Source organism: Piliocolobus tephrosceles, chromosome 10 (genome assembly GCF_002776525.5).
Source record: "Piliocolobus tephrosceles isolate RC106 chromosome 10, ASM277652v3, whole genome shotgun sequence".
In the NCBI taxonomy this organism is placed as follows: domain Eukaryota; kingdom Metazoa; phylum Chordata; class Mammalia; order Primates; family Cercopithecidae; genus Piliocolobus; species Piliocolobus tephrosceles.
In genome coordinates, this window is record NC_045443.1 from 36,537,691 (window position 1) to 36,553,542 (window position 15,852).

General features: G+C 36.9%; 1 protein-coding gene and 1 non-coding gene across 2 annotated transcripts in view; both read right to left on the minus strand.

The window, feature by feature from the left end:
• SLC2A13 (solute carrier family 2 member 13) overlaps positions 1-15,852 on the minus strand; it is a 379,496-nt gene that overhangs the window by 60,261 nt on the left and 303,383 nt on the right. The gene's annotated exons all lie outside the window — the stretch shown is intronic.
• On the minus strand, positions 3,810-3,946 carry LOC111520239. Its single transcript, XR_002724613.1, has one exon. It is a non-coding gene; the product is annotated as a small nucleolar RNA SNORA22 (small nucleolar RNA).

The following is a 15,852-nucleotide window of genomic DNA, read 5'->3' on the forward strand; positions in this document are numbered from 1 at the left end:
AATGACATAATTCCGACATCCCCAGTCTGGAAAAAACAAATAAATGTTGTTTTAGTTGCTAAGTTATAGCACAGTACAATATTCTATAAAAGAGATCCAATTGTCAAATAAATATAACCAGATAGAACTGGAAAAGTAGTGTGTTAATGTTTCAGAGCCAGTGACATTATGAAGTCATAGATTTCTGAAATATTTTCTGTTCTGAGTATACATTTTGTTCAAGTAATTCAATTAGATATTCAAGTCTTATTCAATTAGCTATTCTCTAGACTTAAACAGTGTCGACCAAATCCTGACGGTAACATTTAAATTGATGAGGCACACAATATGTCCTGGGTTGATAGTGAGCTGAGGTCTGAAACAGTTTCAACGAGAGTTTGCCTATTCCTTTTTAAGTTTTGTGAACTTGGGGTTTGTTTCTGGGTTGGATCTATGCTTGTTATGATTCTCAAATTAGCACATGTACTGATGTGCTACAGAAAAAAATAGCACATTTCTTCTACAAGCAAAAATATTCTTTTCTCACTGATGGGGTGAAGGATGAGATGAGATGAAAGGCTGTAGGCTGGGTTGCCTAGAAAAATCAAGGATAAGTAATACACGAATTACATTAGTAAGCTGGACATGAGTGTATTTTAGGGTATAAAGGAAAATTCACTTAATTTTTTAAAATAAAACACTAGGATGAAAAACCAACAAATAAGCCTGTCCTTTCATGGGTCTCCTTTGGTTATGCTGCAAGAAGCTCTCCTTCATCCTTAGTTCTTGGTGATAAGCTGGCGAAAAGCAATGCTCTATTGAATTCAGAAGAATTCTAAACAATTGAAAGATTTTAAGAGTTTGAAAGTCTTTAATAAAAATGCCTAGAAAAACAGATATTTTTAGCTTTTTACATCCTATATACTGGGTATGCTTCATTATTTCCTTTTATCTTGGGCAAATGTATTATCCTATTGTGGGTATTCAGGATACCAAGAACCACAAATGCCTTCAGGGAAAAAAACACAATAGGTAGGTGGTGAGTGACTGTATCCTTCTCTTTTCACAACAGCAGCACACAGAGAACATCTCATTCAACTTTTAAGTTGGAAGATAAAAGAAGAGTGAATAGTATTGGGAAAAAGTGTACTAATCTCTTTGAACATCTCTCACAGGAGTACTCAACAAATTCATTAGAAAGTCTCTTTTGAAAGACTCAGACTAGCTCATAACCAGTTCCAGGTTGCTCATTTTGGGGTGGTCCATGTGTGTGCGCTAGGATGGGATGCAGGAGGTCATTAGACAAGGTTACACTGCTGTTACAAGTCACAGGCAAATCCACAGCATGATCAGTTCCATTACTGTTTCCATTTAGGATGGAGTGTGCTGGCTTCTAGCTGTGGGTCATCTGCTCCACAGATTTGAGCTCTTAGTAACTTACATTGTATCAACTCCTTATTTAGTGCAGAGACATTTTCTTGCCTGAAATGAAACTTCTGCATCACAAAACATCAAACTTTTATAAAGGCCAGCTGAGAAAGACAACTTACGACGGCTAAGGGGTTTAGTGAAACAAAGATACAGAACCCTTCATCTATATTCACAAAAAAGTTAGTTGTACACAGTAGATCATAAAATTTAACTACTATTTCAGTTAGTAGTCATGTTAGTTTTTACATACTTTATATATATTTTAAAATATCTATAGCCAAAGTATGTAGATACCAAACAATCTATGAGAAAAACTCAAAGCTATCAGCCTCATCAGGACTTTGTCAGTGTACCTGGGGCAATTCTGCTTATTTCAAAGACAGTTCCTTGCCCAGCAAAGACAGATCCACAAAGGAGAATACTCACTACAGAGAAGGCTATGTGTTCTTGTTTCCTGAACTGACTTCCAGGATACACATTCTTTGGGCTTGTCTAGGCCTGCCCTGTTTTTCTTCATTCTATTTTGTCAGTTTCTCCTCTGCTTTGTCCTTTCAAGTAGTATCTCTTTATGGTAACACTTTCCAGCTCTTGAACTTCTACAAATGTTTCCTAATCTACCTCCTGCATTCTTGCACTGCCAGACAGCCCCCTTGGGCCACTCCTCTGACTCAAGTGACATCCCCAGGTGTGTGATCCCTCCTCTCAGTTATGCCTAATGTGTTGTGGCTTCCCAGAGTCTGCCGCCCTCCTGGATCTGGACAGACAGAAACAATCACATAAAATTTCTTAGGCTTAATTGCCATGGCACAAAATATGTTTCCTGGTTTCACTGTCTTGAAAAAGCTATCAAATATGCACAGAGCTCCTAAAAATCATCTGATTCCCCAAGTCATGTACACCTAACACTGAGGAGTTGATTTTTGAAACTTTCTGTGAAGTCACAGGAAAAAAATGAGTTGGGGGGAGGGGGAGAAGACATCAAATATTGATCTGTACCTTCTTAATTTCTATTTAAAGAAGCAAAGTAATAATAATCAAGAATTACTTGCAAAAATGTCCACTGCTACCAAGATATCAGAGAGGATCTCTTACGAATCAATGAAGAACTTAAAATAGTATCTGAGTTAGCAGGGAAGATGATGCTCTGAGCAATTACTTTCTTTGTTTAACTCTAACTTTACAAGTAGCTAATTACATAAGTTTATAAGTTCTAATTACATAAGTAGCTTATGTGACATAGCCCAAGGTCAGCATGTATCCTGCTTTGTAATCACCTTTGAAATTCTGTTTCAAGTGTGTCTAACTGTCCTAGCTGATGTCACCCAAGTTTTTATAAATACCACGGTTTGGCATTCTATCTTAGGTTATACAGAAAGTTCTTAAAGTTTGTTAAACAATTAAGTAGGCAGGATAAATGTAGATGTTTCATATACCAATAACAACTACAGTTTGAAAGCACAGATGTAGAAAAGTTTCTACATAAAATATTGTTTTAAGTATAAAAATTGAAATGTAAAATACTGACTTTGATCTGGCCCTTTCCTTCCCTGATTCTCCTGAGCAGAATTCTGACTGCCTGTTTCCTAAGCCAATTAATTAAAAAACAACATAGGTCTGCATAATCAAGTATTTCCCAAAAACTCAATGTTAAACCAAAGATGATTTTCCACTGTCAATCACAGTTTTCAGACAACCGCTTGCACCCCACAGAAGGGAAAACAGTATAGTTATATAATCAAGCAGGTTCCTATCTCTGAGGCTTCAGAAGTTTTGATGGTTGAAATGGTTTAGTAAATGGGTGTCCATGCATCACACAGGCAGTCTCATTTTTAAGCCTTAAATGAAAATTTCATCAAGAATAATAAAGAATATATGATATATTTTTACGGGCCTAAAAATGTCACAAAATAAATTCATGGTTTACAAGTATTTTTATCATTTTGAGAATTCGTTTTCCTCATTTATGTCACAGAAAGTTAAAGTCACAGTTATAAGACCTTCAGCATTATTTTAAAATATATTAAGGTGTTAATACATAATCTTTAAATATTTACGGTCCATTTCTTGTATCTGAAATACTCTGTCCCATAGTTTACTATAAACTTTTTTTTAATCAAACCTTCTATTATTTGATGTTCCTAAAAGCCCAGGGTTGATTTCTAAAACTCACTCCAAATTTGTACATTCTACAATAAATTTTTCATTTACCTCTTCTCTCAAATGTCCATGACGCTAAGCAGCATACACTGTAAATACTTTTCTTTCTCTATGTATTTGTTAAAGGAACATTCATTTCTTTAAAATAATTTTGAAGTATGTTTGTGTAAATATTACAATCTACCTCTTAGATTATAAATCTTAGGGAGTAATGTCTGAGTCTTTTCAATATGCTTTCAATTAAATGTGCTGGCTTTCTGAATACATCTGAAAGGATAAATGCTCCTTTCAATGCAGAGTAAAATAACAGACATTGCTCTAGCACACAGTCAAAGCCAAATTCAGAACTATAAAGCACACTTGGGTGTTCACTGTGCAATAATACATTTTTAATAGCATGCAGCACAATGTCAAATTTCAATCCTATAAAATGACCACAGAAAAAACTCTTTATCTTTCCAGGTATAAATGCCATACCAATGTGAACAGAGTTTAAATTCTGTTATATAATCCAATCTACCAATAATTAAACCTAAGATTAATATTTATGAGCTTGTCCATGCAGAACAGCTCTAAATCCAATCTTTCCCTATAACTCATTTACAAAATAAATGACAACAAAAAGAAAAAAATGTGATTTTTGGAGGGTTCCAGGAAACATGTGTCTCTGAAATGAAAATGAAGTGGGTTAATTTTTGAAACTATTTAAGAATAAAGTTCCTAGATAAAATAATCCAGCATTCATCCTAACAGAGGACAAGTCAAGTCAGAGTGAAGGGCACTATAATGGATTTTTCTTAGAAATTCGGAGCACAGAGTTTTTTGTTATCACAGTTTTCAGGTTGCCATTTTGGCACTGTTTTGAAACTGTAGGAATTGTGATTGGTATTGGTTCATGAATGTCTATGCACATTCCAATACTAAAACATGGATTGCTATTGTACAAACTGTACAAGTTGTAAACTCAGATCACATGTAGTGGAAAACTATTTTGTTTATGTTATAAAACTAGCACTGAAACCAAGAGAGTAGGAAGGACCTAGATACCAAATGATGTGTACAGAGGCAGTGGTTCTTTGATTTGAATGGTCAAATTTTATTTCATATATGCTGTCCAGCAAAACACTTCCTGAGATTACTTGGATATCTAATGCTGCTCTTCTTTCTGTACCATAGCAGCATGTATTATCTTCTGCTTAAATTTTTAAATATATATATATTTAAAACAACATTTAAAAATGCAAGCACCATTCTTCTATAGCCCTTATATTACTATATTTCCAAATGCCCTGCCCTTTATTTGTTCTTTATAAAATTCTTTACAATTTCTTCTTCCTTCCTATATCAGAATTTTATCTCTTAAACCTAAAGCCACTTACATTGCCCCTACTTAAAAACCTTAACAACTCTCTACTTCCTATGGCAGTGTTCCCCAAACTCACAACATTTGGCAATCCCTTTCATAATTTTTTACCCTTTCTTTCATTGCCCTGTACTACCATTTGTTTAATAGTTTTCTTTACAGTTCCTTTTATAACTTAAAAAAAAAAAAAAATGTGCCCTTCCACAGTAGAATCCAGCTTATCTTGCTATATCAGTCAGAAGAGAATCAATTATGTCAGAGTAACAGAAGAGGTCAGATTGCAGTGGGATTTACAAACCCCAAGGTTAATGCATTGCTCACACCACATGTCTGCTTCAGGTCAGTTATGCTTCTGCTCCACATTTTCTTCACCCTGTGACCAAATCTAATGGAACACTTTCTATTTTAGGATATGGCCAACTATAATGAAGAAGGAAAAGAGGACGTGGAAATCCTTGTTTAAAACTCCATGCCTTAAAGCTTTGGTTCAGAAATGACAGGGATTGGTTCCACTCTAATTTCCTTGGCCAGAACAACTCATGTGGATAAGACTGAATGGGCCAGGGAAATACAATCCTTCCCTTGGGAGTGGCAGCAGATATTTTGAACAATAATACAATCAATCAAAATCACACTTGCCAAGAATAGAAGATGGTTACATAAAAATGGAATGAAAAGAACATTATTAATTTCTAATTAGATAATGTTTCCTGCCCAAGTGTTAAAATCATGCTAGCCAACTGATTTTCTTCTTCACAGACTGAAAATATTTAACTCACTATGTGACACAATATCCTATCCATGTCCAGGTATCACATAAAGCCATTCACCTAAAATCACTGGCAATATGATTCCCACACCTATAAAAATGTACCTTTTATAAAAAAACAAATTAAAATCTCTAAATAAGGCTCTTTAACAATCTGATCTAAACTCATATTTCCTGTATTGGCGCCAGCCATACATTTTCCTTTCTCTTGTTCTCATTACTTTCTCAACCCCCTTTTTAATAAGTTTCAAGCTCCCCAGACTTCATCTCTGCTGTACACCTTCTGATGCTTAATTGCTCCAATGTTTGATGAACCAAGGTTCACCACTGTTATCTTACATTCACCATACACATGGAATTCAAGCTTTGGCTTTTATCCTCATAATAAAAATCTTAGTCTTATTTAATCTTCTTTAGTGAGAAATAACTCACAGTCTACTTTTCAAAGGAAATATGAAGAAAAATTTTAAAAATGTAAAAGGAACATGGGTTGACTAGAAATATTAGCTTTTGACTAAAAATGAAAGGTAGTCAAATATACTATGAATATCACCACTTGGATAAAACTGTTTAAAAGTGTTTATTTATTATTACAATTAAATATCAACTAAGAAATTCAATAAATTAACATGGAGGAGGGAGATAAATTATTCAGAAGTGTTTTGGTCTTTTGATTTGTAGACTGTGCAACATAAATAGTATCAGAGTCTGCAACATAGTCACTAAATCCAAGGGAATCTAAGTTTCTGAACTTGAAAAAGTAATAGCCTAGAGGCATGTGATCTCTGAAATTATTTACAGGTAGATGAAACTTCCAAACACATAACATGCAGCCACAGATACTAAAGAGAATAATGTACCATAATGACTTCTATTTAAGCAGTAACATGAAGAAAAGTAGAATTTTAAAAGTCAAATTGATTACAATATTCTATATTAGATACTATACTTCTCTCTATAAAATTTATGTTGGTAAAAATTAACTTTGAGCTACATTGTTATTAATTTAGGAGCACAGCTGGAGTTTTTCCTATCCCTATGTGACTAGCCGATAAAAATATCCTGTACATGAGTACCTTAAGATAATGATGTGCTTTGTTAATGATAAAATAAATTTCATTTTCTAAATACAAAAGTGGTATCTCTTTTCAAAAAAATTTAAAGAGGTACAAAGGAAAATGCTTGTTTTTGCTATTTGATATAGTTTTGTAATACATTTGGTCTTATGCTATCACCATAGATAAACTGCTTCCCTGGCATATCAGTGAATATTTTCAGGAAATATGCTGAATATTTCTTCTAATAATTTTTAGCCAGGATGATGATGATGATGATGATGATGATGATGATGATGATGATGATTATAGATGGAGTCCTGCTATGTTACCCAGGCTGGCTTTAAACTCCTGGGCTCAAGTGATCCCCCTGCCTTAGCCTCTCGGGTAGCTAGGACTACAGGAATGTGCCAACTCACCTGGCTTCTTCCAATAATTTTTAAAAAGTGTTTTCCATAAATTATGGCTCCAAGCAATATTTTTGCGGTAATATACTGAAGCACATGGTTAAATTTTATTTTTAAACTGTTTTTTAGTGTTTTTATTAGTACAGGTAAACATTAACGCTTTGTGTTAATGTAAATTGCATTACTTCAATTTTTTCCTTTTATAAGTTTCCTTTCCTGAAAATAAGTATGGATGCAAAAGATGTAACTAAAATGAAGTGACGGGAACATCATATCCTCTCATTTATAACTGTGATAATTTTAAACCCTTATATATTTTTATAATTATTGATTGAATGCTTGATGTATATAAAACACCAAAAGTTTAAAAACAGTGCAGAATATAGAAATTAGAATTTATAATCTAGAAGCAAAAATACATTCAAACACAGATTGCTATCATATAAAAATATAATTATCATATAAATTATACAAGGATCATTCATTATTCAGGGGTTTTGGATGGTCATAGTTAACTGGCTTCCCCAGTGGCAATTTTTCTTCCAATGTGGTCTGATTCACATCAAAATGAGACTTAGACACTGACTGATGTTGAACACCAGCAGTTTATTCTAGCAGTGCTCTTACAAGTTGGATAATGGGAGCAGGTGGGTGGCATGAGCCAGATTCAATCAGGGATCAGATGACCGCCCATCCAGGAGGGTTTCCATCTGGAGACTATTCTCAGAGCTTGGGGGATTCTTCCCCTTTCTTATACCTGTGTTCAATCTGAGTCAGTTACCGGGTCTTTCATTCATAAAAGGAGGTTAAGCTAGTCTTGTAAGGGTAACTTTGTTCAAAGGTTTGTAAGAATTGCATCTGTACTGAGGTGGACGTGTCTCCTGGAAATCCCCAGGCCAGGTTGCCTCACACTGCTACTGCTAAGTGGCACATAGTGTCAGCCCTGTGAGGTGTTCCAGTAGGACTTAAATGGCTATCATTCATCTTATAGACAGGAAATGTCTCTTATAGTATGCGACAACCAGGGGAGTGCTAGAGGGCAGCAGGAGATAGAATAAGCATTGTTTTCTGGGACTTATCACAGAAACTGCAAGGAAAAAGGGACATCTAATCCGAGCAAAATAAATAAATAAATAAATAGATTTCAGGCAGAGATCAAGGAGGGTAAATTCTAGACAGAAAGCACAGTGTGAGAAAAGACGTAGAGACAGGAAATTATAACAGATATTAGGGTAATGACAAGGGGTTTAAACTGACTAGAATCTGTGTGGGAGAGCGGTGAAATGCTGGGAAAACAGACTGGGTGTTACATCAGAGTGCAGCTTTGAGAAAAATATCTCTGCTGAATGAGTACAGTAAACAATGAATTGCCAAATAGGGAATCTATCTAGCTATTTTAGTGTTTCTAATTACAGAGCGAAAGTGCTGTATTATAGGAAACAAATACTGAATCAGTGCATTAAGAAAGTGTCCCTCATTGGCAACACTATTTTACATAGTCAGGAGGTTTGAAGTTCCAGAATAGAGTATTTATGGTTTCGTATAGATGCAGAGTCAGGAGGTAGGGAGGTGGATAAACAGACACAGATAAATACAGAAAACAAACAAACAAACAAAAAACAAAACATTCTAATGCCTGATTTGTCAATAACATACTTTGTTTAACTTAGAAATTGGAAACTACCTGAAACTAAAATGTGTATCTTTCCACTACTCAATTGTTGCTCCCCTACAAGAAGTGAACTTACTGGCCTTTTGACTTTGAGAAAGTCATTCAGACCCTCTAAGCAACAGTAAGTAGGGTATAGAAATCTGTAAGTAGGGTATAGAAATCACTCGCTTCATAGAGGTTCGGAATTGGTTTTGGAAAGTTACATTTTTTCTTGAAAACTGTCCATTTATCTGTTTTCAAATGTACTGGAGAACACTGTTCATAGTATTCTCTTACGAATTTAAAAATCTTTACTATCCATTGTTATACATCTTTTTTTTTTTCTAAATATTGTTTGTGCCTTCTCTTCTTGATCAGTATTGCAAGAAGTTTCTACATTTTGTTAGCCTTCTTTAAGAACTTTTATTTCTTGATCCTCTCGAGTATTTCTTTGCTTTGCTCTTCCCATCCTCTGCTAACTCTACAGGCTTACTCTATGTTCTACATCTAACCTCTTATGGATCTGTTTAGTTATTAATTTTAATATCTTGTTTTGCACTGTGATTTCTTCTAAATCTATTCATTAATTTGAAGTTGCTTTTTGGGTGTTTTGTTTATTTTAGTTCCCAAGCTAAACTAGAAGGGGTGATAAATATCTTTCTTCTGTTTTATAGTTTTATTGTATTTTTATTAGACAACATGTTCTGGATGATACTGATTATTTGGATTTACTTATAATTTACTGAAATATCTATACATTTATATGCTTACTGAATTTACTCTTTGTGCTTGAACATGGTAAAATTTCATAAGTGTTCCATGTTTTCTTAAAAAGAATGGCATTCTCTATATTAGGTTCTACTTGACTCTCCTATCAAGCTTGTAAATTTTCTGAATACTCTAGTCTGTGCTATTTTTTGTCTTTTTGACTTAGTACTTGTCTAATTTTTTCTTTCCTCTATTTCTATATTTCTAACCTTTCTGTGACTGTCTCCTGTGAACAGCATACAACTGTATTAAAAAATTCAATATGAAGATCTTTATCTTTTATAATTGTGTTTAATTAGTTTGTTTTTTATTTTAAAAACAGTTACATTTAGATGTAATTTTTCTGGGTTCCTGTTTTTTGCCCCTTCCTCTCTTATTATACTTTGAGTCTCTTATTTCTCCCTCTAATAGTTCATATTTTAAGAGCTTACTCTCATATTTTTAACATCTGTATTTAACAAATTGAAAGACTAATTGTAATCTCAATTTCTTTCTGAAAAAAACCCAAAAAGCAGAAACATTTAAAATGATCATTAGAAGACTTTTTTCTAAAAGTTATCATACCACATCCTATGTCATTTCTCTAGAATTTCAGCTTCTCAAGTTTTACTTTTGCAAAAATTGCGAAATTATAACATACATATGTCTCATATAAAAATACACATATATACTGCACCAATCATAAGCACATAACTTTCAGTATAATTGAAAAATATACTTTCCTTTATTGCTTTTAAAGACTCTTTTTTTTTTTTTTTTTTTTTTTTTTGGCAATGCAAGGTTCTTTATTTATTCATTTGTCCATCTGTCACACTTGGTGGCTTCCTTGCCTCCAATAATTGGTGTGGTTTCTATTAGGTTGGTGCAAAAGTTAATTACTTAAAAGTAATGGTAAAAGCGCAATTAACTTTTGCACCAGCCTAATACTCTCTGACTGTTCTCCTGTATTTACCAAGAGTTGCTTACCATGGACATCTCATGTACACTGGGTTCTCATAATTCCATGTGGATTCCTAACATGTCTCTATGGATGTCTCCAGTTTAGGAACTACTTTTCATTCAATTTATTTATTTTAGTGTTTATGTTTCTCAACTCATGGTTCCCACTTCACAAAGGCAGTGTGAAATGAGAACACACACTCCCTCATAGCAAAGGCTCTTGGTTTTGCTTTTTCATGTGTGACACTATTTCCATTTGTAGTCCCAAGTGAGCAGCAGAGAAGTAGGTAGCTTTCCAAGCCCAGTGTAGTTAGAATTTTTCTTGTCCCTATTTCAGAACCTGGATAGTGCTTTGTAGCTACAGAGGCAAGGCCTGGAGCTAATCTCCCTCAGCATTAAAAACCCTAACCTCTCACCTGTAAGGCCTATATTCTCTTCTGATATTCCAATGCGGGCTCACCACTCACACTCTGTTGTGGCACTTGGGGATTTCTTTCAAGTTCCACTGTGCATTAAACTTTGAATGTGTGTGGGATGCATGTTGGAGGTGTAGGGGGAGGTTAATGGGCAGGAGATTTTCCTGCATCAGATCAGTCTACTACATTTTCTAAAAGTCTGCTAAATAATTGTTTTTAAGTTTTCACTGAAATTTAACAACAGAGATATAGAAAAGCACACTGATATATAATCTCATAGTTGATTATATGGACAAATGATTTTCATTATATTGACAATTCAGAGTTAATCAACAGTATTATACTACTTCCATCATCAATAGTGTTGCCATTCCACCTAGTGTCTTTTCAGGAAACAGCTATAGTTAGAGATTAGGATATATGGCTAAGGACTGCCTCAATACTTGACCTTGAAATATTTATAGTATATCTCTAGATGTGAATCCAAGGTAATGGTTGATTTTGCCTTAGAGTTCCATTCCAGGTAATTGTATCAAATTTGTCAACCAAACCACCAACCAACCAACAAAATATTTACTGACTATTATATATACTGAATATTATTTTACCTACACGTGGAAAATCTATCTGAAGAATTTTTCATGGTGAACACATCCTGCCTTTTTGCTCTTTTCTAGCCAAGACTAAGGAGGTAACCAATAGCAGTGGCCCACCGAGAAGGAGCACTGTTGTGCAGCACAGGGAGGAGTAAGAAAACACAGGGTTTTTTCTTTCTTTTCCTTGTAAAGAGTTTGCGACTATTTTAAGAATATGCTGTGAACATCATTTTTTTAAGTTATTTTTATTTTTGCTACTTAGTTACAATCTGTGCCTTACTTTTCTCTAATTCATGTGCAGCTACAGGATGATGGTATAAAAATACAAATAAAATGTAAGAGTGAGTTGTTAATCTTTCTGAAATAAAGAAATAAACATTACTACTAAAAAGTTGTATGATTTGTTATTTGCAAAAAAAGTCAAAACTCCTGCTTTGAGGCCTCTGACCTCTAACCCTTCTACTGAAGGTAAGAGAAATATCTAATTTTAGTGCCTCCTTACTATTTAGTTGAGAGTTCTAATAAGTTTATAAATTAATTATGTAAAATACAGGAAACTATGTACATTTCTAACAGATTTCATAACATGTTCATAATTCTAGAATAGTAGTAACTTAGTTTTTTTTCCCATTGGCAAAAACAAAACTCTGAAGGTTTAAAGCTGTGAACAAGTACATCTAGAAATATTTAATCAATTAACTCAATAACTAAGTTTGGCTGATGAAAACTATACACTGAATATTTTTAAAAGAAACTCTTTTGAGTGTTCATTTAAAATACTAATTGTAGTTGGGGAGCGGAGCAAGACAGCCGAATAGGAACAGCTCCAGTCTCCAATTCCCAGCGGGAGCGACACAGAAGACCGGTGATTTCCGCATTTTCAACTGAGGTACTGGGGTCATTGTTTGGACCAACGGAGGCAAGATGGCACAGTTCCAGCTTCTTCACCCTCAGCTTTCCTGCGCCCGGGAAAGACACAGGTAGACTGCCAGGCGCAACCCGACTTCCCACGGAGAAAAACCGGAACCCGCCTAGCCACGCCTACCGCCCCGCCCCCGACCCGCCTATGTCCCGCCCACTGCCCTCCCACTTCCGGGCCCAGGACATAAAAGCCGCTCCCGGTGGGCAGGCAGTGTGCACTTTCTCAGTGTGGTGCGCACTTTCTCAGCCGTCACTCCTGTGGGGACTGTAGGAACTCCGCCCGAGAGCTCCAGCTCCACCGGTGACTCCTCCCGGCCTCCCCTGCCGGATACCCACGGACCTGACCCCTCCCCCACACCTTCTTTCCTGAAGCTGGGGGACCAAAAATAAATGTGCAGTTTTTGCTCTTAGCCTTGCCTACTTGCTGGTCATTTAATACTCACCCTGGTTTCCTAGAAAGCAAATCAGTTTCCCGGAAAGCAAATCAGTCATGATACTAGGGAGGGCCGGACAATAGGTGCTGGTCAGATGCTGCAGCCCGACCAGCGAGAGCTGAACCAGGGCGAGGCATAGCCTCACCTGGGAAGTGCAAGGGGAAGGGAATCCCTTTTCCTAGCCAGGGGAACTGAGACACACAACACCTGGAAAATCGGGTAACTCCCACCCCAATACTGCACTTTAAGCAAACGGGCACACCAGGAGATTATACCTACACCTGGCCGGGAGGGTCCAACGGCCAGGGAGCCTCCCTCATTGCTAGCACAGCAGTCTGCGATCTAACCGCAAGGCAGCAGCGAGGCTGGGGGAGGGGCGTCCTGGGGGAGGGGCGCCCGCCATTGCTGAGGCTTAAGTAGGTAAACAAAGCGGCTGGGAAGCTCGAACTGGGTGGAGCTCACAGCAGCTCAAGGAAACCTGCCTGTCTCTGTAGAATCCACCTCTGGGGACAGGGCACGGCTAAACAACAAAAACAAAAAAAGCAGCAGAAACTTCTGCAGACGCAAACGACTCTGTCTGACAGCTTTGAAGAGAGCAGTGGATCTCCCAACACGGAGGAGGAGATCTGAGAACGGACAAACTGCCTGCTCAAGTGAGTCCCTGAACCCTGAGTAGCCTAACTAGGAGACATCCCCCACTAGGGGCAGTCTGACACCCCACACCTCACAAGGTGGAGTACACCCCTGAGAGGAAGCTTCCAAAGCAAGAATCAGACAGGTACACTCACTGTTCAGCAATATTCTATCTTCTGCAACCTCTGCTGCTGATACCCAGGCAAACAGGGTCTGGAGTGGACCTCAAGCAATCTCCAACAGACCTACAGCTGAGGGTCCTGACTATTAGAAGGAAAACTATCAAACAGGAAGAACACCTATACCAAAACCCCATCAGTACGTCACCATCATCAAAGATCAGAGGAAGATAAAACCACAAAGATGGGGAAAAAGCAGGGCAGAAAAGCTGCAAATTCAAAAAATAAGAGTGCATCTCCCCCTGCAAAGGGGCGCAGCTCATCGCCAACAACGGATCAAAGCTGGTCAGAGAATGACTTTGACGAGATGAGAGAAGAAGGCTTCAGTCCATCAAGCTTCTCAGAGCTAAAGGAGGAATTACGTACCCAGCGCAAAGAAACTAAAAATCTTGAAAAAAGAGTGGAAGAATTGATAGCTAGAATAATTAATGCAGAGAAGGTCTTAAACGAAATGACAGAGATGAAAACCATGACACGAGAAATACGTGACAAATCCACAAGCTTCAGTAACCAACTCGATCAACTGGAAGAAAGAGTATCAGCGAATGAGGACCAAATGAATGAAATGAAGCGAGAAGAGAAACCAAAAGAAAAAAGAAGAAAAAGAAATGAACAAAGCCTGCAAGAAGTATGGGATTATGTAAAAAGACCAAATCTACCTCTCATTCGGGTGCCTGAAAGTGAGGGGGAAAATGGAACCAAGTTGGAAAACACTCTTCGGGATATCATCCAGGAGAACTTCCCCAACCTAGTAGGGCAGGCCAACATTCAAATTCAGGAAATACAAAGAACGCCACAAAGATACTCCTCCAGAAGAGCAACTCCAAGACACATAATTGCCAGATTCACCAAAGTTGAAATGAAGGAAAAAATCTTAAGGGCAGCCAGAGAGAAAGGTCGGGTTACCCACAAAGGGAAGCCCATCAGACTGACAGCAGATCTCTCGGCAGGAACTCTCCAAGCCAGAAGAGAGTGGGGGCCAATATTCAACATTCTTAAAGAAAAGAATTTTAAACCCAGAATTTCATATCCAGCCAAACTAAGTTTCAGAAGTGAAGGAGAAATAAAATCCTTTACAGATAAGCAATTGCTTAGAGATTTTGTCACCACCAGGCCTGCCTTACAAGAGACCCTGAAGAAAGCCCTAAACATGGAAAGGAACAATCGATATCAGCCATTGCAAAAACATGCCAAAATGTAAAGACCATCGAGGCTAGGAAGAAACTGCATCAACTAATGAGCAAAATAACCAGTTAATATCAAAATGGCAGGATCAAGTTCACACAAAACAATATTAACTTTAAATGTAAATGAACTAAATGCTCCAATTAAAAGAAACAGACTGGCAAATTGGATAAAGAGTCAAGACCCATCAGTCTGCTGTCTTCAGGAGACCCATCTCACATGCAGAGACATACATAGGTTCAAAATAAAGGGATGGAGGAAGATCTACCAAGCAAATGGAGAACAAAAAAAAGCAGGGGTTGCAATCCTAGCCTCTGATAAAATAGACTGTAAACCATCAAAGATCAAAAGAGACAAAGAAGGCCATTACATAATAGTAAAGGGATCAATTCAAAAGAAAGAGCTAACTGGCCTAAATATATATGCACCCAATACAGGAGCACCCAAATTCATAAAGCAAGTACTTAGAGACTTACAAAGAGACTTAGACTCCCATACAATAATAATGGGAGACTTCAACAGCCCACTGTCAACATTAGACAGATCAACGAGACAGAAAGTTAACAAGGATATCCAGGAATTGAACTCAGCTCTGCACCAAGCGGACCTAATAGACATCTACAGAACTCTCCACCCCAAATCAACAGAATATACATGCTTCTCAGCACCACATCGCACTTATTCCAAAATTGACCACATAATTGGAAGTAAAGCACTCCTCAGCAAATGTAAAAGAACAGAAATTATAACAAACTGTCTCTCAGACCACAGTGCAATCAAACTAGAACTCAGGACTAAGAAACTCCATCAAAACCGCTCAACTACATGGAAACTGAACATCCTGCTCCTGAGTGACTACTGGGTACATAACGAAATGAAGGCAGAAATAAAGATGTTCTTTGAAACCAATGAGAACAAAGATACAACATACCAGATTCTCTGGGAGACATTTAAAGCAGTGTGTAGAGG